This window comes from Schistocerca cancellata, chromosome 12 (genome assembly GCF_023864275.1).
Source record: "Schistocerca cancellata isolate TAMUIC-IGC-003103 chromosome 12, iqSchCanc2.1, whole genome shotgun sequence".
In the NCBI taxonomy this organism is placed as follows: Eukaryota; Metazoa; Arthropoda; class Insecta; order Orthoptera; family Acrididae; genus Schistocerca; species Schistocerca cancellata.
In genome coordinates, this window is record NC_064637.1 from 144993461 (window position 1) to 145017337 (window position 23877).

A 23877-nucleotide genomic window follows, 5' to 3' on the forward strand; every position below is an offset into this window, starting at 1 on the left:
GATGAATACTCTAAGCAGATTCAGAAGGATGTAGGTTGCAGTAGGTACTGGGAGATGAAGAAGCTTGCACAGGATGGAGTAGCGTGGAGAGCTGCATCAAACCAGTCTCAGGACTGAAGACCACAACAACAACAGCCATTAAGCCCCAGGGCCACAGAACAGCAGTTGTGTTTTGACAATACTATTGTCCACAGAACTGATGAACAGGACTTTGATGTGAATACGATTTGGTTTAGCGATAAAGCCGACTTTCATTTGGATGGGTTCATCAGTAAGCAAAATTGACAGCAGCACGGACAGCATTTGGGTGACTGAGAATCCACATTTCACAAGCAAGAAGTCTCTTCACCCTCAATGTGGTGTGCAATGTTCAGTCACAGAATAATCGGTGTGATATTCCTCGATGGCAGGATGACTGCTGAACAGTACGTGAAGTTTTGGAATGCAATTTCGTTCTCGTTATCTAAAGTGACCATGATTTTGAAAAGATGTGGTTCATGCAAGATGGAGCTCGACCGAATTGATGCAGGAGATTGTTTGATGACCTGGAGGTGCACTCTGGGGCCACATTTTGGCTCTGGAGTACCCAGAGACCACTGGCATGAGCCTCAATTGGCTACCATATTCTCTGGATATGAACACGTGCCACTGTTTTTTCTAGGGCTGTATTAAAGACAAGGTGTACAGCAATAACACCAAAACCATTTCTGATCTGAAAACAGCCATTCAGGAGGACATCGACAGCATCGATATTCCGACACTTCAGCAGGTCATGCAGAATTTCACTATTCATCTGTGCCACATCATCACCCATGACGGTTGGCATACCAAACGTGTCATAAACTAAATTTGAATATCTGTGGTGACCTTTATGTGGTGAATAAAGTGTGTGCACATCATAGTTTTTCTCATATAGTTCAATAATTGACACGCTATATGTGTGGTCACGTAACGTGTTAGGCTTATAACTTATGCAAAGACCAGTTATGAAGTCATCAATGAAACTGATTGCTAACAGGCATATAAGAAAACCATAGTTAAATGTAAATCAACCTTTGATACCATACTTGTGACTGCTTGCTGTGCTCAGATTATAATCCTTATAAATAGATTATTGATGTGAAAGTTGAAATAATGAAGCATTATCAAGATTGAAGAAAACAGTTGGTATTATTGTGAATAGTGTGTGCTGTGATTTCAGTTCACAGAGTTTTGACAGTCTGGATATCACAACCCCTAACTACAAAATTGGCAATAACACTGTATTCAAACATCAGCTGCACTTTAGAAGATGGACAACAACACAGAAAACAAAATGTGCTGTTAAATAAAACAAAGGGAGCCCACTGATAGTGTACCATCACCAAAACAAGTACTGATGAAAGGAAAAGTAAAATACCTTGTTCTGTTCAAGATGGAATCTTCAAAAATCTTTACTGAGAAACCAAATATGTACATAAAAAGTAAACTTTCAGATACAAAAAACATCTCAAGATGAATGTGTAGCATTATTGTGTGAAACTTACTGGAGCACAACAGTATCACAAACAGCTGTTAACAATGTTATGTCAGAGAGTCAATACCAAATCAGCTGCCACGTTATGCAGATCTGATTGACTTTTCTCGAGCTGGCATTCTGAAAACTGGATCTTTTCATATTCACTGATTTTCTGGTGTCAGGAGGAGGCAAACACAAATGCATAGGCCTCCACTAATTGCTGGCAGTTCAAACATATGGCAAATGATGGTACCCCTTAGGGAAATGGCAGCAAGGGGCAGGAAAGGACACCAGGTGCACTCATCGTGTATACCTGGGGGCCTCATTCAGCTTGTTGAAGAGGCTGTTCCAGCAGCCATTTATAGATCAGGGTGCAACTAACTGCACTTTGTGATGCGCAGTGGAACAAACGATGCTCGTTGTCCGGGCTCCGAGGTCACTCTCGGGTCATTCCAGTGATTGGCAGAGATGGTTGAGAAGATGAGACTTGTGCAGGAGGTTTCAATGAAGCTCACAATTTGCAGCATTGTTCCCAGAACTGATCACGGCCCTTCGGTTATAAGTCAGGTGGGAGGACTGAACAAGAGATTTTGAAGATTCTCTGACAAGCTAGGCTGTGACTCCCTGGACTTTCGCCATAGGGTTGAAAACTGTAAGGTCCCCCTAAATGGGTCAGGTGCTCATTACACATCAGAGGCCACTACTCAAGTAGCCGACTGTGTGTGGGCTGCACACAAGGGCTTTTTAGATTAGACAATTCTCCATCTAGTCCAGAAGATAGCTGTAGCAAACCCAGAAGTATCAGTGTAAAGCCAAAGAAATGCTTCCCACAGGTGAGAGTAGTAAAATCCTAATGCTAAACTGCCAAAGCATTTGAAACAAAATGCCAGAGTTTTAAGTGCTCATGGAAAGCACTGAAGCTCACATAATACGACATACTCAACTCACAGTGTAAAGGTTTTTAGAATGCAAAAAAAGAACTATAAGAATAATTTGTGGCCTTAAAAAGGTGAAGTCCTGTAAATCCCATTTTACTGAGCTCAGTGTTCTGAATGTTCCAAGTTTATTCATTTACGAAACTATCTTGTTCGCTAGAGACTACCTCCTGAAAACAGGCATACTGCTACAGAACAAAAATGTACACAACTATAGTACCAGAGGGAAATCAAATATACATCAAAAATATCACAGAACAACCACCTAACAGAGGAGCATAATTAACACTGGTGTGATACTTACTACACAATAAGATACCAGAGGAAATAAAAAATGCTACTCATCCAATATTTAAAGCTAAACTAAAGGCATTTCTAATAAAGCACTTTTCTATTCTGTCAGAGAATTTCTGAATACGTAACAAAATTAATTGTAATAGGTACATATTTTTAATTTGCCTACTATTTTGCTAATACTATGTATTATTGTACTTATCTTTGACCTGTCCAATATCAACTGTACAATTTGTGCTGTATGATAAAACTGGGTCAATAAAAAATCAAATCAAATACAAAAACCTTAAACTGACAGCAGTGACATTTTTGGGGAAAATTGAAGTGTGTCTCGAAAGGAGAGGCAAATGGGAAATGGAGGTGGTGTATTTCTTGCAGTAGACAAGAAACTCAGATTGACCGAGATAGAAATTGAAGCTGCGTGTGAGATTGTCTGGGCAAGACTCAGTATCATGGATGGGCATAAAGTGATCACTGGATTCTTTTATTGCCCACAAGACTCATCTCCTCATGCAACTGAAAACTTTAGAGAAAGCCTCAGTTTACTTGTATGTAAGTACCCCAGTCACACTAGAATTGTTGGTGGAGACTTAAATCATTCAACAATTAATTGGGAAAATTACAGCTTTGTTAGTAGTGGGCACGTTAAGACACCCTGCGAAACATTACCAAATGCCTTCTCTGAAAACTATGTAGAACAGATAGTTTGGAAACCCACTCACGATGGAAATATATTGGATCTAATGGCAACAAATAGACCTGACACGTGTGATTATCTCCACACTGAAGCTTGCACCAGTGACGATGATGCGGTTGTGACAACATTGATTATCAAAGTACAAATGACAAATAAAACGTGCAGAAAGATATATGTATTCAGGAAACTAAATAAAAAGTCAGTAGTGTCATATCTAAATGAGGAACTTGAAAAATTCAGCTCAGGGTAGGAGCATGCAGAGGGACTCTGGCTCAATATTGAAAGACCAGATGACCAGACACTGGATAGATATGTACCCAGTGGAACAGTTTGTAATGGGAGGAAACCTCCATAGTATACAGTCACTGTAAAGAAAATTTGAAAGAAACGTATTACTGCATAATAGATGTGAAACAGAGCATAGGGCTGTAGATAGAGAGATACTGACAAGAGCAGTGTGTAATGCCTTCAATGACAAATAGCAGGGTATTGTCAAATGATCTTTCACAGAACACAAAGAAATTCTGGGTGTATGTGAAGGGTGTAAGTGTCACCAAAGTTAGTTTCCAGTCTCAAGTGAATGAGACAGGAAACGAAACTGACGACAGCAAAGCAAAAGCTGAAATGCTTAACTCCATTTTTGAATGTTCCTTTACATAGGAAAACCCAGGAGAGTTTCCCCAGTTTAATCCTCGTAGCACTGTAAAGATGAGTGTAATCAGTACACTAATGTCAGTGATCTTGAGAAACAGCTGAAATCATTAAAACTGAACAAAACTCCAGGCCCTGATGGAATTCCTATCAGATTCTGCACTGAATTTTCAGCTCAGTTAGGCCCTCTTCTAACTATAATCTATCACAGATCCCTTGAACAAAGATCTGTGTCCATTTCTTGGAAGAAAGCAAAGGTCACACCCGTCTACAAGAAGGGTAGTAGAAATGATCCACAAAACAATTGCCCAGTATCCTTGACATCGATTTGTTGTAGAATCTTAGATCATATTCTGAGCTCAAACACAATGAGGTATCTTGAACAGAATGACTTTCTCAATGCCAGCCAGCACGGATTTAGAAAACATCGACTGTGTGAAACTTGACTCACACTTTTCTCACATCACAAGCTAAAAGCGTTGGATCGAGGCAGCCAAGTAGAAGCAGTATTTCTTAATTTCTGAAAAGCATTTGACTAAGTACTGCATCTACACTTATTGTCAAAAGTACTATCATATGGGGTATCAAGTGAAATTTGTAACTGGATTGAGGACTTTTTGGTGGGGAGCACACAGGATTTTATCTTGGATGGAGAGTCATCATCAGATGTAGAAGTAACTTTGGGCGTGCCCCAGGGAAGTGCGTTGGGCCCCATGCTGTCATGTTATACTATATTAGTGATCTGTCAGACAATATTAATGGTAAAATCAGGCTTTTTGCAGATGATGCAGTTATCTATGATGAAGAACTATCTGAAAGAAACTGTATAAATATTCAGTCAGATATTGATAAGATTCCAAGTGATGGAAAGACTGGTAACATGCTTTAAATATTCAGAAATGTAAAACTGCGCACTTCACAAAATTTTAAAAAAATGTGCTTTTTATGACTATAACATTATGGAGTCACTGTTGGAATTGGCTACGTCATACAAATACCTGAGTGTAACACTTTGTATGAATATGAATTGGAATGATCACATATGCTCAGTTGTGGGTAAAACATGTGGTAGACTTTGGTTTATTGGCAGGACACAGGGGAAGTGCAATCAGTCTATGAAGCAGATTGCTTACAAATCACTTGTGCGACCAGTTCTAGAATATTGCTCAAGCATGTGGGACTCTTACCAGACAGGGCGAGCAACAGATGTTGGACGTATATAGCAAAGGGCAGCATGAATGGTCACAGGTTTGTTTGGATCATGGAAGAGTGTTACAGTGATGGTGAAGAAACTTAACTGAGAGACTCTTTAAGATAGACATAAACCATCTTGAGAAAGTCTATTAACGAAGTTTCAAGAACCAGCATTAAATGATGACTCTAGGAATATACTTAAATCCCCTATGTATCAGTCACATAGGGATTGGGAGGGCGAGAGTAGAATAATCACTGAATGCACAGAGGCATTCAGTCATTCTTCCTGCACTCTATATGTGAATGGAATGGGAAGAAACACTAATAACTGGTACAATGTGACGTATCCTCTGCCATGCACCTTGTGGTGGTTTGCAGAGCACAGATGTAGATATGGATGCATATATTATTACATTTTCCTTTACTGATACTGCCATGTCTTCACATACAGTGTAAGCATTAGTGGACCGAGTTTCGAGCCTTGTGCTACTACATACTTTACCACTTGAAAATCAGAGTAAAAAGTTTCCAATATGTTCTTTACCTTGTATCTTAATTCTACATTTTGTTCTCTGTTTTCCACATATGGTTTTATTCGACTGGCTACTTCCTCTGATACTATATTTATGCTCTTCATCTAATAGAGTAGTATGGCACACACAGACGAAGGCTTTTGAGGGAAGTAGGAATACTCAACAAACTTTCTTCTTTTATTCCAAAGGTCTGACTGCGCATTATGGAGCTTGCTAGTGCTGTTTTTGTACACTTTCCTTTCATGAATCTTGTTGTGCTTCTATTCTTTCTCTATGACTTTTGTAGCTGTTTCTACAGTTTTTTTGATAAGGTAGGTGTAACTGTTATATGTCTATTCAGCAATCAAAAATCCAGGATAGAATGTAACAATATTATGAAAAGGATAGTTGCTACTAACCAATAGCAGAGATGCTGAGTTGCAGATCAGCCAACAAAGTCTTTGTCAGAAATTAAAAAAAAAAAAAAAAAACCACACACACACACACACACAGAAGGCTGTGCTGGTCAACAACTCGTTTTCTGACACTCTTTTTATTGTGCTTATCTGCAACTCAACATCTCCACTACATGGTGAGTAGCAACCATCCTTTTCATAATATTGTTATATGTTTTCAGGATCCCCCTTGTCACTGCCTTTATGAATTAGACTACTTTACCCTTTCTCAGACATGTTGGAAACAGACCCTTTTCTGTTACCAAGTTCACTAGGAATGTCAGAGGCTTTGCTAGATACTGTGAGCAGTATTTGCTTACTTTTGCAGATATTCTATCAGTGCTCTCTTTATCTCTATTTGGCCGCAGCTCGTGGTCGTGCGGTAGCGTTCGCGCTTCCCACGCCCGGGTTCCCGGGTTCGTTTCCCGGCGGTGTCAGGGATTTTCTCTGCCTCGTGATGACTGGGTGTTGTGTGCTGTCCTTAGGTTAGTTAGGTTTAAGTAGTTCTAAGTTCTAGGGGACTGATGACCATAGATGTTAAGTCCCATAGTGCTCAGAGCCATTTGAACCATTTTTTTTTCTCTGTTTATTAGCAGTCTGATAATATTTTTAACTTGTCTAATCTGTTGCAAAAAGGAATAGGCATTCTTTTATTTCTGGTGAAGCTATACTCCTTTTAGTCAATGCTTCATTTCCTTTTCTTAGCTTTTACTTTACATCTATAGTCGGCTAACCACAGTGAAGTCATTGGCTGAGGGTACGTTCCACTGGACTGGTTATAAAGCTTTTTCCTATTCTGTTCAGGTATGGAGTGCAGGAAGAATGATTGTTTAAAAGCATCTGTGTGTTCTGTAGTTAATCTGATCTTGTCCTCATAATCCCTTTGGAAGTGATATATAAGCGGTTGTAATATATTCCTAGAGTCATCATCTGAAGTTGGTTCTTGAAACTTTGCTTGTAGACCTTCTCTGTGTCTATCTTCAAGAGTCTGCCAACTTCTGAACTATATTTTCTGTCTTATTTAATTCACTCCTGTTTGTATTTATGTGTATGGGACCTGTAACTAGCTAACAAGCCTGTCTTAGAAATATTTTATGATGTTTAAATTAGACTAGATTAGATTAATTTTTCATTCCATAGACCCATAACAGAAGTAATCCTTCTGGGTGTGGAACATGTCAGATAAACACATTACAAAAAAGTAATTAGAAGAACTTTAATTTCATTAATTTTAATGATCCTCAGTCGATAAACAGTAAAATTATGTACATGAATTAAATTTAAACTTCTAATATTTACAGGTTTAATACTTACATCTGCTTTCATTAAATCCATCATTCAGACATTTGCTAGTTTCTTGGCTATTACAACCAAATATTGTCAAAAATTAAAGAAAATTATTCATTTCAGCGATCCTCAGTTAAGAACAGTCAGATTATGTACAAGATTTAAAATTAAACTTCCACTATTTACAGACTTAAGACTTACATCTGCTGTCCATACATCCATCATTCACACAGTAGGTAGTTACCTGGCTGTTTCAACCAAGTATTGTCAAAAATTAAAGAATAATAAACTTTCATTAAAATGGTCTACTGCACTTGTTGAGAAACTCATGGTTGGCCACCAAAAATTCTTTTAAATTGTGCCTTGTCTGAAACTAAATACTTAATAGTTGCTGGTAACGTGTTGAAAATATGTGTTGCTGAATGCTGGACTCCTTTCTGCGCAAGAGTAAGTGATGTTTAAATCTTTATGTATATTGTTCTTATTCCTAGTATTGATACTGTGTACTAAGCAGTTAGTTGAAAAAAGAGATGTATTATTTACAACAAACTTCATTAAGGAATAAATATACTGAGAAGCTGTGGTTAATATGTCCAATTCTTTGAATAGATTTCGACATGATGTTCTTGGATTTACACTACTCATTACTCTTATTATACGATTCTGTACACTGAAAAGTTTTCCTCTGTTTGTGGAGTTACCCCAAAATATGATACCATATGACATAATGGAGTGAAAATAAGCAAAAATGCCAGTTTTTTAAATATTTATATCTCCTATGTCTGACATCATTCACATTGCAAACACAGACTTGTTAAGGGCTTTAGCAGTTTGTTAGTATGTTTCTCGCAGATGAATTTATTATCAAGGTGTAATCCCAAGAATGTTACACTTTCAACTTCTCCTATTTCCATGTCATCATATTTTATACACACACCAGAAGGAAATCTCTTGGAAAGTCTGAATTGCATACAGTGGGTCTTTTCAAAGTTTAATGACAGTGAATTGGCTATGAACCACATATTAATGTCAGTAAAAATTTGATTAGCTGCCCTTTCTATATTTATATTTGATTTACTATTTATTGCAATGTTTGTATAATCTGCAAATAAGACAAACTTGGCATCTGGTAATGTAACAGATGACAGGTCATTAATATACGCAAGAAACAGTAATGGACCTAGTATGGAACCTCGGGGAACACCGCATGTAATTTCTTCCCAGTCAGATGATGTCTGATTGCCTATTGCTGAAGTGTTACGTAATGACACCCTTTGTTTTCTATTAGTAAGGTATGACTGAAACCACTTTGCAGCACTACCAGTGACGCCATAATATTTTAATTTACTTAAAAGAATGCTGTGATTCACATAGTCAAACGCCTTTGACAGGTCACAGAATATGCCACATGCCTCTAATTTGTTGTCCAATGAATTAAGGACATTTTCGCTGTAAGTGTAAATAGCTTTGTCAATATCAGAACCCTTAAGAAACCCAAACTGTGACTTTGACAGTATGTAAGTTCCAGCTTATAATAACGACACTTTCTTGTCTTATCATCTTGCTATATTCTTTTTTCTTGTGTCTGTACATTTCACAGTCTGCTTGAGTATTACATGTTCCACACCTTTTGTTCAAATCTAGCATTCATGATTTCTCTGTTGGTCCATTTCTTACTGTGTCTTACAGCTGTGTTTATGAGGTGACTTAGGTCTGAGATGAAAGTTTTGCAGCTTTGTTACTCATCATCGCTACATCTGGTTTTCTAATCTGAGTAATATTCCTAACAAAATAATGTTGGGGAAAAAATCTATAAATAACGACTGTTATCCATTTTCGATATTTGTCCGCTGCAAATACCTCTTCAATACAATTCGGTAACGTTCAACTCTGAGCTATGTCTTCATATATAATAACGATAATAAAAATAGTATTTTTTAAACAAAAAACATAACAGTTACGAAAACTTTCCTCCAAAATTCGTCCATAAATGATAATGTAAACCATTAATTGGCATTTTTCATTTAACCAGACTACAAAACAGGTGAAAATGGTAACAGAGAAAGCGTTTATTTACAACATTTAGGTGTGAGGCTTTTTATTTGGCGCTATCGCGTTTATTTTGTTTGCGATAGTCGCTTTTTTTATGGTCGCGCCCTCTGAGCCGACCGGCGACCAGTGAGCTCCATACTAACTGACAAGTGACAGGTCGCTGCTCAATCTTGTATTTGCTGTACTTGTTCCTGCTGCAGCTGCTCTAATGCCACCCATCCATATGATTCCAGTATGAAATATATGGCAGTATTTACGTTTTAAGTGATCAACGCTGACATTCGTGCTCTGCAGTAGGTAAGTTTCATAATTACAGCACATACTGTCAGTTCATCCTCATATGCCACATATTTTATTTTCAGATTAGCCAGTTATTGCATTTAGCAGGACTGTGAGTAGTTAGGAAGATTCCTTTGTTGTATCATTACTGCATGGTGTCGTAACCGAGAAATTAGATGCTTAGTGCCAAATAATGGATAATACCTATGGTTTAAGAAGTTGTTAGAAAAAACTAATAACATACTTTTAGCCCGGAAGATACCTCATACGACAGTGCTAAAACTTCGCGAAATAAAGAAATTCTATTCCTTGACATAAGTATGCACTGAAAAAATTCTATATTCTGGTCATGCAATTTTTATTGAAATTCACTGTGCATAGCACCTGCTTTATTGCTTTCACATTGTTTTAGTAAATTGGGCCATTTCTAGGCCCTTCGCTCCCCATGTTTTGTTTGCTGCAGAGGAACGTATTCGACGTGAAGAGTGAAATGAAAATGTTTTTGATAATTATATTTAATGTTAAGTGTGTCAACAGCATGTTGTGACAGTATCAATATGACTATAATCGTTCGAATAAATTAAAATTACGTGCTCGAACGTAAGTGGGAGTTTGTGTGTTGTTAACTACTATTCGACTGACCTATAACAAATGCAAATGTTAGCCTGTTTTGAGAGGGAACCCGTTTTCATTTTCAGTTCTGTATATTAAAAATGAAATTTTCAAATAACGTGCTACAGTTCGTTGGACTTCAAAATTGCTATATATGTTAAGATTTCGATGTGTGCTGGAAGAGTGAAGGGCAGTTTCTGTATGTTAACTGTTCATATAGTAAAGACGGAAGACAATGCAGTCGTACTATTTTATGTTAACTGTTCATATATTAAAACGGAATACGATGCAGCCACACTGCTTTAAGACACTGTAAGGCTTAAGGTCTATATGATGATACCAAGGCATAATACAGGATAGGAAAAAAAATTAAGTGCCTATATTGTGGGTATGAGTAATTGATGTAAATTTTCTCTCCCATAAAGAACTAGAATCTTTCTGCATAATAAATTAACCTTATAAAAATGCAGTTCATAAAGATCATCTGTAAAGAAATATCAGAAATAGCTTGAGAGAGGCAGGTGTTGGTCTCATCTCCATAAATGACACCATAGGACAGACTTAGTCACTACTATTTTGTCTTTCTGCTTTCCTCTACATTTCTGCCTGTTTGCCTTTTTATTGCCACCAGTAATACTTCAGTTTTCAATTGTGAACTTTTGATGTGAAGTTATTGGGCACTGTAAAACATGTGGAGTTGACATTCATTAGTGGGTTACATCAAATAAATGTTGGGATATTTGTTTGCACTGCCTGCAGCTGACACACAAGCAAGCACTGTTGTATTGTCTTTTCCAGAACCCTGAATATCCCGGAAAAAGTCTAATACCTCCAACAGCTTGTACCCTGGAAGGATCAGCTGAAAAGTATCTCATCCAAATTCCATATATTGGCTGGTTTATCTTTGATGTCCAGCTCTTCCAATATTGCTTCTAATTTATCACAGAAATCATAAATAAGAAAAGGATCACTTGTAGTTTTTCTCCAATTCATTTCAAGAGCTTCCGGCTTCTTTAGTGTTCATGAATTTCGCGAATAGAAATGTCTAAACCACTTTGAACCAGGTTTTCGATCTTTAAAACTAGTGGTCAAACCATTTTGTTCCACAAAGTCTTGAACAACCAGCAACACTTCAGCTCTTGTCATTGGAAATCCCCATTTAGCAAGTGTCAAGTGGTTAGATAAAGTTTTCTTGACCCTTCTGTGTAGGAGCATTTTATCCATTTTATATTTCAATGCTACCTGCCAGAGTAAAGCTCCATCTCTCAAATCTTTTATGCCTGAAGAAATATCTTCTTTACTATATGGCCTTTTTTTTCTTATATGAAGGTGCCATACTGTTCCTGTCATATCCATTATATAATATAGGCATAAAATAAATTTAAGAACAGTTCAGGCCTATTTTAGATGAAACCTATACTCAGGCCTACCTGTAAAAGAGACCTGAGAAGAATAGCAATAGTCAAAACTGTAGCACAGTCTGTATCCTCTGCTGCTTCTTTTGCTGCACTGTCAACAATATCATGAAATAAAGCACAACTGCTGCATTATTGCCAATTTCAGCAAATAACACACATTTCAGTGAACAGAACAGCATGATTTAAAACAAAACAGTGTACCACTTTTAGGATATTTTGGGACTGGTACGTATCATATTTAGGTATAATATTGACTGTTTATTAATAAACTTCATATAATGTGAAGGTAATGAATAATCCAGCAGACAGAGAGCATCTTTCTGTCTATGTAATCCAAATTTTGTGGGTACAGAAGCAATATTTCAAAGATTGTGACAAATGTTGTAGAACTGTGTGCACATTTATTTTCAATGTGAAAAATGATGACTGACTAAATTATTTTTTAAGTCACTGCTGAGTTTATAATGGAAAAAAACAAAATGACTGGCAATTCCCAAAGAACAGCAACATAAATAATAGTAGGAACATTTGTGATAAGTGCATAAGACTGGGTGTACCATTTTTTGGAAAAGTTTTGCTGTATCAATTTTAGGACACCTTACCCTACTTCACTAATTAAATGATCATGTATGTTGAGGGGGAGGGATATTTGAGAGAGAGAGAGAGAGAGAGAGAGAGAGAGAAGCTAATGTAATTTATACTGTTTGAGATATAGCTGAAACAGATTTAACACATATTGTCATTATATTATCTATAATCTAGATTTTTATTTTATTTATTTTAAATTATTAGATCGGGACACTGATGGTTAGTTTCAGACAATGTTCAATCACATGAGGACCATTGTCATAATGGTTAGGTTTCTCTTCTAAATGAGGTTATTAATGCTTTGAATTTATAACACAAGGAATGAGTAGGTTCCCCACAGAATGGGCAAGGAAAGAAATACATGGAAAACACTGAGAACAGAGGACAGGGTGGAGGGACATCTGTTAAAGACAGCAAGGAGTAACTTCCGTGGTACTAGAGGGGGCTATAACTGTAGAGGAGGACAGCGATTGGAATACATCCAGCAGATAATTGAAGAAATGGGTGAAACCAAGTGATACTTGAAGATCAAAAGGTTGGTGCAGGAGATGAATTTTTATTAGGCCACATCAAATCAGTCTGAAGGAAAAAAGTGTTTCATTCGGATTTTGTGTTCGACCATGAGTGCATTGCTTTAATAAATCATGTTAATTGCTTGGTAAATCGGATCACAGGCTTCTATACTCTACAGTTGTTTTCTCCGATGGCAGAAAATAATAAAATATTGCAAATAAGGATAGAATTGTGTAGAAAAGGGGTGTGGATTGCACATTGGTTTAAACAAGGTGGCTTTTACATCATTTGTAGCGCTAATTAAACTCAGAAAGTTGGAGATAATATTTCTAATGTCCTACAGGTAATATGTTAAAGTACATTTTTATTGCTTGATAATTTTTGGGTTATGTCAATGCACAAACAATAACTGCAATTTTGATTTTGCTGGATGCATTTCGCCTTAATTTATTGAGGGCATCTTTGGTGGTCAGTGTGTCTGGCGAATTGAATATTGTAAATATTCAGTTGCACATAGATATTATCTAAATATTATTAATTTAATATTGCTAACATTAGGTGTAGATAGCCCAGCAAGATGAGAGAATTCATCTACCTGCATCCTCTGAAGACTACTCCACTTTGCCTCTTAATGTCATCATGAAAGCGTACTCTTCTACAGTCATGTAGTTAATGTACGAGACACATCTATGATTATTTCTTTATTGATAAGAACCTTAATGGGAAGCCATATGTTGCTAAACGTCCAAATATAGCAGCTTTTGTGTTGCAGATATCATCTGATTTTGGAGATGAAAACATCAAAAATTTGACTTGCATTCCCTATTTTCATTCAGTAATGTTTTGTGGGATTATACTCTGAGGCAAATTGTTGTTGAGGGAAAAGTTTGTTGCACAGAAATGTGTCATAAGCATAACGTGTACAGGGTGTATACGACCCGGGAGATGCGGGAGTTTATTCATCCGGGAGAAAACCGACAAAAACCCGGGAATTGTTTGGAAATCCGGGAATTTTTCATTGTTGTAGTTTTCAGTTAAATTTTTGTGTTTTTGACTGGTAAGGACCAATGCTCAAACAAAGGATATTACTGTATCTCGCTACTGCAGAATAATACTACAGCAACAAATCGTGAACGAAAAAAAAAAGAAAACTTAAGTAGCAAAGGAAATGCACCGTATACAGCAACAAAACACATTGTTCATACAAGCATCTGCCAAAAACAAATTGCTTCTGATGAGCGTGACGTGTGACAACTGTTTAGACTGGATTCGTTGGAGAAGTTGCGGGCGGGCTCTTGCGCGTGCGCAGTTGAGTCTCGTATGAGTCTCGTATGAGTAGTACCTTCTTTCGCTTCTGGTTACAGAAGTATGGCTGGGCGCCACAATTTAATATTGCACCGGTTCGGAAATATTGTAAATCTGGCGCTGATGCCCAGAGCAGTCTGAGTTATGGTGGGGAGATGGGTCGTATCCACATGAACTGTGTTTATGGTCAATGATTTTGTTGTTTCCTCTTCGTTTATTGTTCTCACGTTAAATGATGACAAACGGATTTTTGCGGTCGGAAATTATCAAATGAATTGAAATACGTTCGCATGATTACGGAAGGCTAAAATATGTCATTAGTTTTAGATTTTATTTCCACCTTCCTGACAATCAAGCATTAATCGCCTCGCAGAACAATGAAGTTACTTTTGTCGGTTTGCTAAAGAGGTTTGACTTTCATTAATATTTTCTGCTTTATTTGAAACGATGTGTTTGATTTCACACTATTGGCTAGTTACAACTGTTCGCTGCATTTCAAATGCACGTATGTCATTATACCATAATAAAGAACCAAACCTGATATAATACAGTACTGGTAGTCCAAGAAAATTTACATACGAATCTGGACATATGAATGTGCATTTTAAGCCGAATTATGCATTTTAGTATGGTTCACGAAATTCCGATGCTCTCGGAGCATCCTCTGATGTCTTGTTTCTTTTATGACATAAAGTAAGATCTTTTAATGTTTTACATGTCGAACATGTGGGCTTTCTGCGTCATCGTAGCTGCGTAAGCGCGGTAACGCCTATTATCTGGCGCTTTCTTCCAACTGCTGAAACGAACCTATTTCTAACAGGTCGCAGGAAAATATTACGAATGGTGGTTTGAAAAGTTACATTCAAACAAAATTTCCTTTCACGCAAGATTAACTATGTGCGAGAATGTACGATGAATTTCTTAAATCACAAAGCGTTTGACTCTCATTTAAAAATCGATTCTTTGAGGACGACCATAAGAAGAATTTCGAGCCCAGAAGGTTTCCATCAAAGACCACGATCCAGCACAGATTTCTGTTAACAGCAAGAGTTATGTACGTACAGACATTAAAAAAATAAATAAATAACGTTTATATAAGGCACACGTGGTCTAGAGGTAGCCTCTGACTAGCAACATTAGGTCCCCGGTCCCGCATTCGAAACTAGCCACTTCTTAAAATCATCATCATCATCATCATCATCATCATCATCATTTAAGACTGATTATGCCTTTCAGCGATCAGTCTGGAGCATAGCCCCCCTTATACAGTTCCTCCATGATCCCCTATTCAGTGCTAACATTGGTGCCTCTTCTGATGTTAAACCTATTACTTCAAAATCATTCTTAACCGAATCCAGGTACCTTCTCCTTCGTCTACCCCGACTCCTCCTACCCTCTACTGCTGAACCCATGAGTCTCTTGGGTAACCTTACTTCTCCCATGCGTGTAACATGACCCCACCATCTAAGCCTGTTTGCCCTGACTGCTACATCTATAGAGTTCATTCCCAGTTTTTCTTTGATTTCCTCATTGTGGACACCCTCCTGCCATTGTTCCCATCTACTAGTACCTGCAATCATCCTAGATACTTTCATATCCGTAACCTCAACCTTGTTGATAAGGTAACCTAAATCCACCCAGCTTTCGCTCCCATACAACAAAGTTGGTCGAAAGATTGAACGGTGCACAGATAACTTAGTCTTGGTACTGACTTCCTTCTTGCAGAAGAGAGAAGATCGTAGCTGAGCGCTCACTGCATTAGCTTTGTTACACCTTGCTTCCAATTCTTTCACAATGTTGCCATCCTGTGAGAATAAGCGTCCTAAGTACTTGAAGCCGTCCACCTGTTCTAACTTTGTTCCTCCTATTTGGCACGCAATCCGTTTATATCTCTTTCCCACTGACATTACTTTCGTTTTGGAGATGCTAATCTTCATACCATAGTCCCTTACATTTCTGATCTAGCTCTGAAATATTACTTTGCAACCTTTCAATCGAATCTGCTGTCACAATTAAGTCATCCATATATGCGAGACTGCTTATTTTGTGTTCACATATCTTAATCTCACCCAGCCAGTCTATTGTTTTCAACATATATCCCTGCAACTACTCTGAACCATGAACTCAATTTACTGTCAACTCTAACTGCTGCCTGACTATCTATGTAAAGACCTTTAATTGCTTGGAAAAGTTTTCCTCCTATTCCATAATCTCGTAGAACAGACAATAACTTACTCCTAGGAACCTAGTCATATGCCTTTTCTAGATCTATAAAGCATAGATACAATTCCCTGTTCCACTCATAACACTTCTCCATTATTTGCCATAAGCTAAAGATCTGGTCCTGACAACCTCTAAGAGGCCTAAACCCACACTGATTTTCATCCAGTTTGTCCTCAACTAATACTCGCACTGAATATCAAGTTTGTTAACCAGTCCAGTTCTTGCAGATGAGTCCTCAGAGATGCTAATTTGCCCACCACAAACCTTACATGACACAGCATCTTACAAAACTTGTCCTAACACACTCAAGTCTAAAAGAACATAACCTAAACTATTTTGATATTTGCCAATAAATAAATCCTCATGGTCTCAAAGTTTCCTCTTCGAAGTACTAGTAGGTGTGTCCTTATCATGGGTCTGTGAAAAATCTATTTCAGGATCAGATTTTGTGATCTGCTGATTTCCATGGAAATGTCGCTTCTTAAAACAGCCTTTTCTTTTCGTCATGTTGAAAAGAGGTATAAGAGCCTATAATAACACACCAAACCACTATGTTTTCAGTTCAAAACTTGTGAAACACAACCACAAAGTAAATAAACAAAATGCATGTGCTATACGGCCATGTCTGTTTACACAGTGCATCTAAGCTCTTAACACGAACCAAGGTTGCTAAATAATAAGGTTGGGCAGTAAGCGCTCTGCTTTGCCATTGGCTGGCCTAGTGACGTCAGCGTGGAAGCAAGCGCTCACAAGCAGACGACACGGCATGCGCGTTTACGTCAAGATTTTGGCGGAAGATTTTGTTTATAACAGAAATGAGATGCCTAAACTGCTTTTCTGCTGCTAAAATATTACAGTTAAAACTGATGAGTTATATTCTTTCGCAGCTTATGCCTCACACATCGGTAAAATGTCAGATCACAACCACACTGACACACACTTGAAATTCGAAACCTCGGCTCAAATAAATCGGAAACTATTCATTTAATCGAATTGAAATGAATTTACTTAAGAGCTCGAAGTTGCACACACTTGTTTGTATTCCTTCTTTCTAAAGCCGCTGTAATATTCATCAAAGTAACTTTATCTGTATCTGAAAAAAACTGTCATCTGTACATGTGCTCTTATTATGATGTTTCTTATTTGGTGACAGCTTTTCCAGAGTTTCCAGAGATCTCTTATGTAGTTCTCGTTTCTTATACCGTTTGGTTCTGTCTTCTGTTGCGGGTGACACATTGACAGTCGCACTACTGCACGGCAAATTGCGCGAAGGAACTGCATCTGGCTTGAGCATTCTTTTTCGGGAGAAATTGAGCAATTCAGACCGTAAATCCCTTAAGTAATCTGTTTCTGCGAAATGGCGAGAACATATTCTTGCATGCGCAACATTTACACTGTCCTTTCTACAACATTTCGACAACCATAGTTTTTGTAATGTACCATTACGCGGGAAACTGATACATTACGTCAGTTCCCTTTGTGCTCCAGTTGTAGGAAAAACAGCCTGTTACAGCACAGCCTGGCATTGTAAAAATTAATTTTCTCACTCACTTGTACCGAGCGAGGTGGCGCAGTGGTTAGCACACTGGACTCGCATTCGGGAGGACGACGGTTCAATCCCGTCTCCGGCCATCCTGATTTAGGTTTTCCGTGATTTCCCTAAATCGTTTCAGGCAAATGCTGGGATGGTTCCTTTGAAAGGGCACGGCCGATTTCCTTCCCAATCCTTCCCTAACCCGAGCTTGCGCTCCGTCTCTAATGACCTCGTTGTCGACGGGACGTTAAACACTAACCACCATCACTCACTTGTAGATTCTCCAGTAAGACTTTCACAGGACGAACCATAAACTATAGAGCTGGCGAACACAATGTTGATTCCGCTGTCCACTATCGCTAACTATTTCAGTTCCGAATCAAATATCAATTACAGCAAAAACCGTTAACACTCCCGAATTCCGAATGTTTCCGCTGTTGACTGAGTACCTCAGAAGAAATAACTCAATCAAAATACTCCTTCAAACACAAAACAACACAAGAAAAACAATCTCACACAATTCGAACTGTGTACTGTTTGGCCCAGCTGCTTCCACCGTGACGTCATGCGCACAACTGAGAAAACACGTTGCTTTCTGCGCCCCCCTGACACGAACATTAACATGATTTCAAGGAATAAATAGCTGAAAACCACAGCCTTCTAGAATGAATAGTTCAGGAGAGAGAGATACTTAGGCAAGTCTGTGCAGAACGACGGGATAATTTTACACATGCACTATCAACTTTGAAATGATAAAAACTACACTTCCAATTGGAATTTTCGACAAATAATGCATCAAATTATTCAGGAGAGATCAAATATTAATAGGAGATAATAATCCGAAAATGTCACTTTTGACCAATTCCGCCATACGTACTCCCCTTAAAAGAAAACGTTCAGCTTTAGCGACAGGTATTAACATCCTTCGCGAATTCTTTTCTAGGGACATCAACCCGTAGTAGAAAGCAAAGCATTATCAGAGACTAATCTGATGAAACGCAAAATTTCAAATAAGGAAAACGAATCTAATTAAATGTCAAAAGAAACTAATTATATGGTCAATGAAAACTAAAGAACTAAAACTCAGTACCGAAGTACATAATGAACGTTGCATGATATGAAGTGCAATGTTTGACATGGAATATTGACAACAATTATTGTTGTACTCGGAAGAAAATAACTTTTAGTTATTACCAACCGAAAATTGACGTGCTTGATATTTCTAGCACGATACCCGACAATCCAGGCCACACACTGTTTGTCCTAGAATGCAAGGCGACATTTGCCCTGAAATAAGTGACTTACCTCTCGCTCAGCATGCTATTTTTGTTACAATAGTGGAAAACATACGAGAACCTTACAAGGGGATCACGCCATAACCACGAAGAATACCTCCGTACTGTAATACCACCGTTTCTGTACTGCCGTCTGAGCACTACTGACGGTAGGGTATGAGGTTATCCAGGGATTCACCAAACCCGAACCCTTCCATGGGACTGCCACAGGGTATAGCATGATTAATCACTCAAAATCACTCGTTTTCAGTCATCTGCTGTCTAGTGGGTCGCTCAGCACTGGCTGAAGAGAAGCATGGCTCATGATGACTTACTCGACAATAATAACAGATAAATTTTTGACTCAGTACATACATACATTCATTATATCTGGGCAGCTGGAAGCATTTGAAACTAATGAATGATTCCTTCCTCTGATTTCGTATGATTTTTTTTTTTTTTTTTTTTTTTACAACCACCCTTCGCAATGCTATACGCCCTCCAAGTGTACATGAGGTCGGCCTGGTTTTCCCACTTCGTTTTTCCCGGAGGTCGGCGTTTTTCCCGGAGGTCGGCGTTTTTCCCGGAGGTCGGCGTTTTTCCCGGAGGTCGGCGTTTTTCCCGGAGGTCGGCGTTTTTCCCGGAGGTCGGCGTTTTTCCCGGAGGTCGGCGTTTTTCCCGGAGGTCGGCGTTTTTCCCGGAGGTCGGCGTTTTTCCCGGAGGTCGGCGTTTTTCCCGGAGGTCGGCGTTTTTCCCGGAGGTCGGCGTTTTTCCCGGAGGTCGGCGTTTTTCCCGGAGGTCGGCGTTTTTCCCGGAGGTCGGCGTTTTTCCCGGAGGTCGGCGTTTTTCCCGGAGGTCGGCGTTTTTCCCGGAGGTCGGCGTTTTTCCCGGAGGTCGGCGTTTTTCCCGGAGGTCGGCGTTTTTCCCGGAGGTCGGCGTTTTTCCCGGAGGTCGGCGTTTTTCCCGGAGGTCGGCGTTTTTCCCGGAGGTCGGCGTTTTTCCCGGAGGTCGGCGTTTTTCCCGGAGGTCGGCGTTTTTCCCGGAGGTCGGCGTTTTTCCCGGAGGTCGGCGTTTTTCCCGGAGGTCGGCGTTTTTCCCGGAGGTCGGCGTTTTTCCCGGAGGTCGGCGTTTTTCCCGGAGGTCGGCGTTTTTCCCGGAGGTCGGCGTTTTTCCCGGAGGTCGGCGTTTTTCCCGGAGGTCGGCGTTTTTCCCGGAGGTCGGCGTTTTTCCCGGAGGTCGGCGTTTTTCCCGGAGGTCGGCGTTTTTCCCGGAGGTCGGCGTTTTTCCCGGAGGTCGGCGTTTTTCCCGGACCCTACATAACGCATAGAAAACGATTTATATCGGGATATCGATATATTTCGAGATATCGATATATTTCGAGATATCGATATATTTCGAGATATCGATATATTTCGAGATATCGATATATTTCGAGATATCGATTTATTTCGAGATATCGATTTATTTCGAGATATCGATATATTTCGAGATATCGATATATTTCGAGATATCGATATATTTCGAGATATCGATATATTTCGAGATATCGATATATTTCGAGATATCGATATATTTCGAGATATCGATATATTTCGAGATATCGATATATTTCGAGATATCGATATATTTCGAGATATCGATATATTTCGAGATATCGATATATTTCGAGATATCGATATATTTCGAGATATCGATTTATTTCGAGATATCGATATATTTCGAGATATCGATATATTTCGAGATATCGATATATTTCGAGATATCGATTTATTTCGAGATATCGATTTATTTCGAGATATCGATTTATTTCGAGATATCGATTTATTTCGAGATATCGATTTATTTCGAGATATCGATTTATTTCGAGATATCGATTTATTTCGAGATATCGATTTATTTCGAGATATCGATTTATTTCGAGATATCGATTTATTTCGAGATATCGATTTATTTCGAGATATCGATTTATTTCGAGATATCGATTTATTTCGAGATATCGATTTATTTCGAGATATCGATTTATTTCGAGATATCGATTTATTTCGAGATATCGATTTATTTCGAGATATCGATTTATTTCGAGATATCGATATATTTCGAGATATCGATATATTTCGAGATATCGATATATTTCGAGATATCGATTTATTTCGAGATATCGATTTATTTCGAGATATCGATATATTTCGAGATATCGATATATTTCGAGATATCGATATATTTCGAGATATCGATTTATTTCGAGATATCGATTTATTTCGAGATATCGATTTATTTCGAGATATCGATTTATTTCGAGATATCGATTTATTTCGAGATATCGATTTATTTCGAGATATCGATTTATTTCGAGATATCGATTTATTTCGAGATATCGATTTATTTCGAGATATCGATTTATTTCGAGATATCGATTTATTTCGAGGTATCGATTTATTTCGAGGTATCGATTTATTTCGAGGTATCGATATATTTCGAGGTATCGATTTATTTCGAGATATCGATTTATTTCGAGGTATCGATATATTTCGAGGTATCGATTTATTTCGAGGTATCGATTTATTTCGAGGTATCGATTTATTTCGAGGTATCGATTTATTTCGAGGTATCGATTTATTTCGAGGTATCGATTTATTTCGAGGTATCGATTTATTTCGAGGTATCGATTTATTTCGAGGTATCGATTTATTTCGAGGTATCGATTTATTTCGAGGTATCGATTTATTTCGAGGTATCGATTTATTTCGAGGTATCGATTTATTTCGAGGTATCGATTTATTTCGAGGTATCGATTTATTTCGAGGTATCGATTTATTTCGAGGTATCGATTTATTTCGAGGTATCGATTTATTTCGAGGTATCGATTTATTTCGAGGTATCGATTTATTTCGAGGTATCGATTTATTTCGAGGTATCGATTTATTTCGAGGTATCGATTTATTTCGAGGTATCGATTTATTTCGAGGTATCGATTTATTTCGAGGTATCGATTTATTTCGAGGTATCGATTTATTTCGAGGTATCGATTTATTTCGAGGTATCGATTTATTTCGAGGTATCGATTTATTTCGAGATATCGATTTATTTCGAGATATCGATTTATTTCGAGATATCGATTTATTTCGAGATATCGATTTATTTCGAGATATCGATTTATTTCGAGATATCGATTTATTTCGAGATATCGATTTATTTCGAGATATCGATTTATTTCGAGATATCGATTTATTTCGAGATATCGATTTATTTCGAGATATCGATTTATTTCGAGATATCGATTTATTTCGAGATATCGATTTATTTCGAGATATCGATTTATTTCGAGATATCGATTTATTTCGAGATATCGATTTATTTCGAGATATCGATTTATTTCGAGATATCGATTTATTTCGAGATATCGATTTATTTCCAGATATCGATTTATTTCGAGATATCGATTTATTTCGAGATATCGATTTATTTCGAGATATCGATTTATTTCGAGATATCGATTTATTTCGAGATATCGATTTATTTCGAGATGTCGGTTTATTTCGAGATGTCGGTATATTCCGAGATACCGGCTTGTTTCGAGATACCGATTTGTTTCGAGATGTCGATATATTTCGGGATATCGGTTTATTTCGGGATATCGGTTTATTAAATTGGGAATACTAACCAAAGACTGCGTTTTATTGGCAGCACACTTAGAAAATGTAACAGATCTACTAAGGAGACTGACTTTTCTAGCTTGACCGTCCTCTTCTAGAATACTGCTGCGTGGTGTGTTATTAGTACTATTTAAGACTGACAGAGTGCATTGAAAAAGTTCAAAGAAGGGCAGCACATTTTGTATTATCGTGAGATATGGGAGAATGTCAGTGAAGTGACACAGGATTTGGGCTGGGCATTATTAAAAGAGTAGCGTTTTTCGTTGTGACAGAATCTTCTCACGAAATTCCAATCACCAACTTTCTCCTCTGGATTTGAAAATATTTTGTAGACACCGACCTACATAGGGAGAAACTATCACCATGATAAAATACGTCAAAGGAGAGCTCACACTGAAAGATATGGGCGTTTGTTCTTTCTGCGCGCTATACGAGATTGGAACAATAGAGAATTGAGAAGCTGGTTCTGTGAATCCTCTGCCAGGCACTTGGTGATTTGTAGAGTATCGATGTAGATGTACCAGCTTAGGTAATAATACAATGGTGAGAGGGACCTCTGAAAAGTTAGACGCACGCTAAAAAGATCATGGCAATTGATCCCTGAGTCAGTTTTGGAATCCACGTGTTTCATTAAAGGTCTGCGAAGTTCCTTATATTTTCCCACCAAGCTGCTGAGCAGTAATTTTACTTTCGCGCATGAGGAAAATTATTCCGACTTGTTTTTACAGCCACAATGTTGCACCCATTATTTCTTGACGTGTCACTTAGATTTTAAAGTAATGAACTGTGTTCTTGCTAAAAGTACAGCTGCAGTACATCACAGTTGACGTATTTATGAGCTCCTAATGTCTCTTGGCATAACAACTTCACTAGTGCTCACAGACAAAAGCTCAATAAATGCAA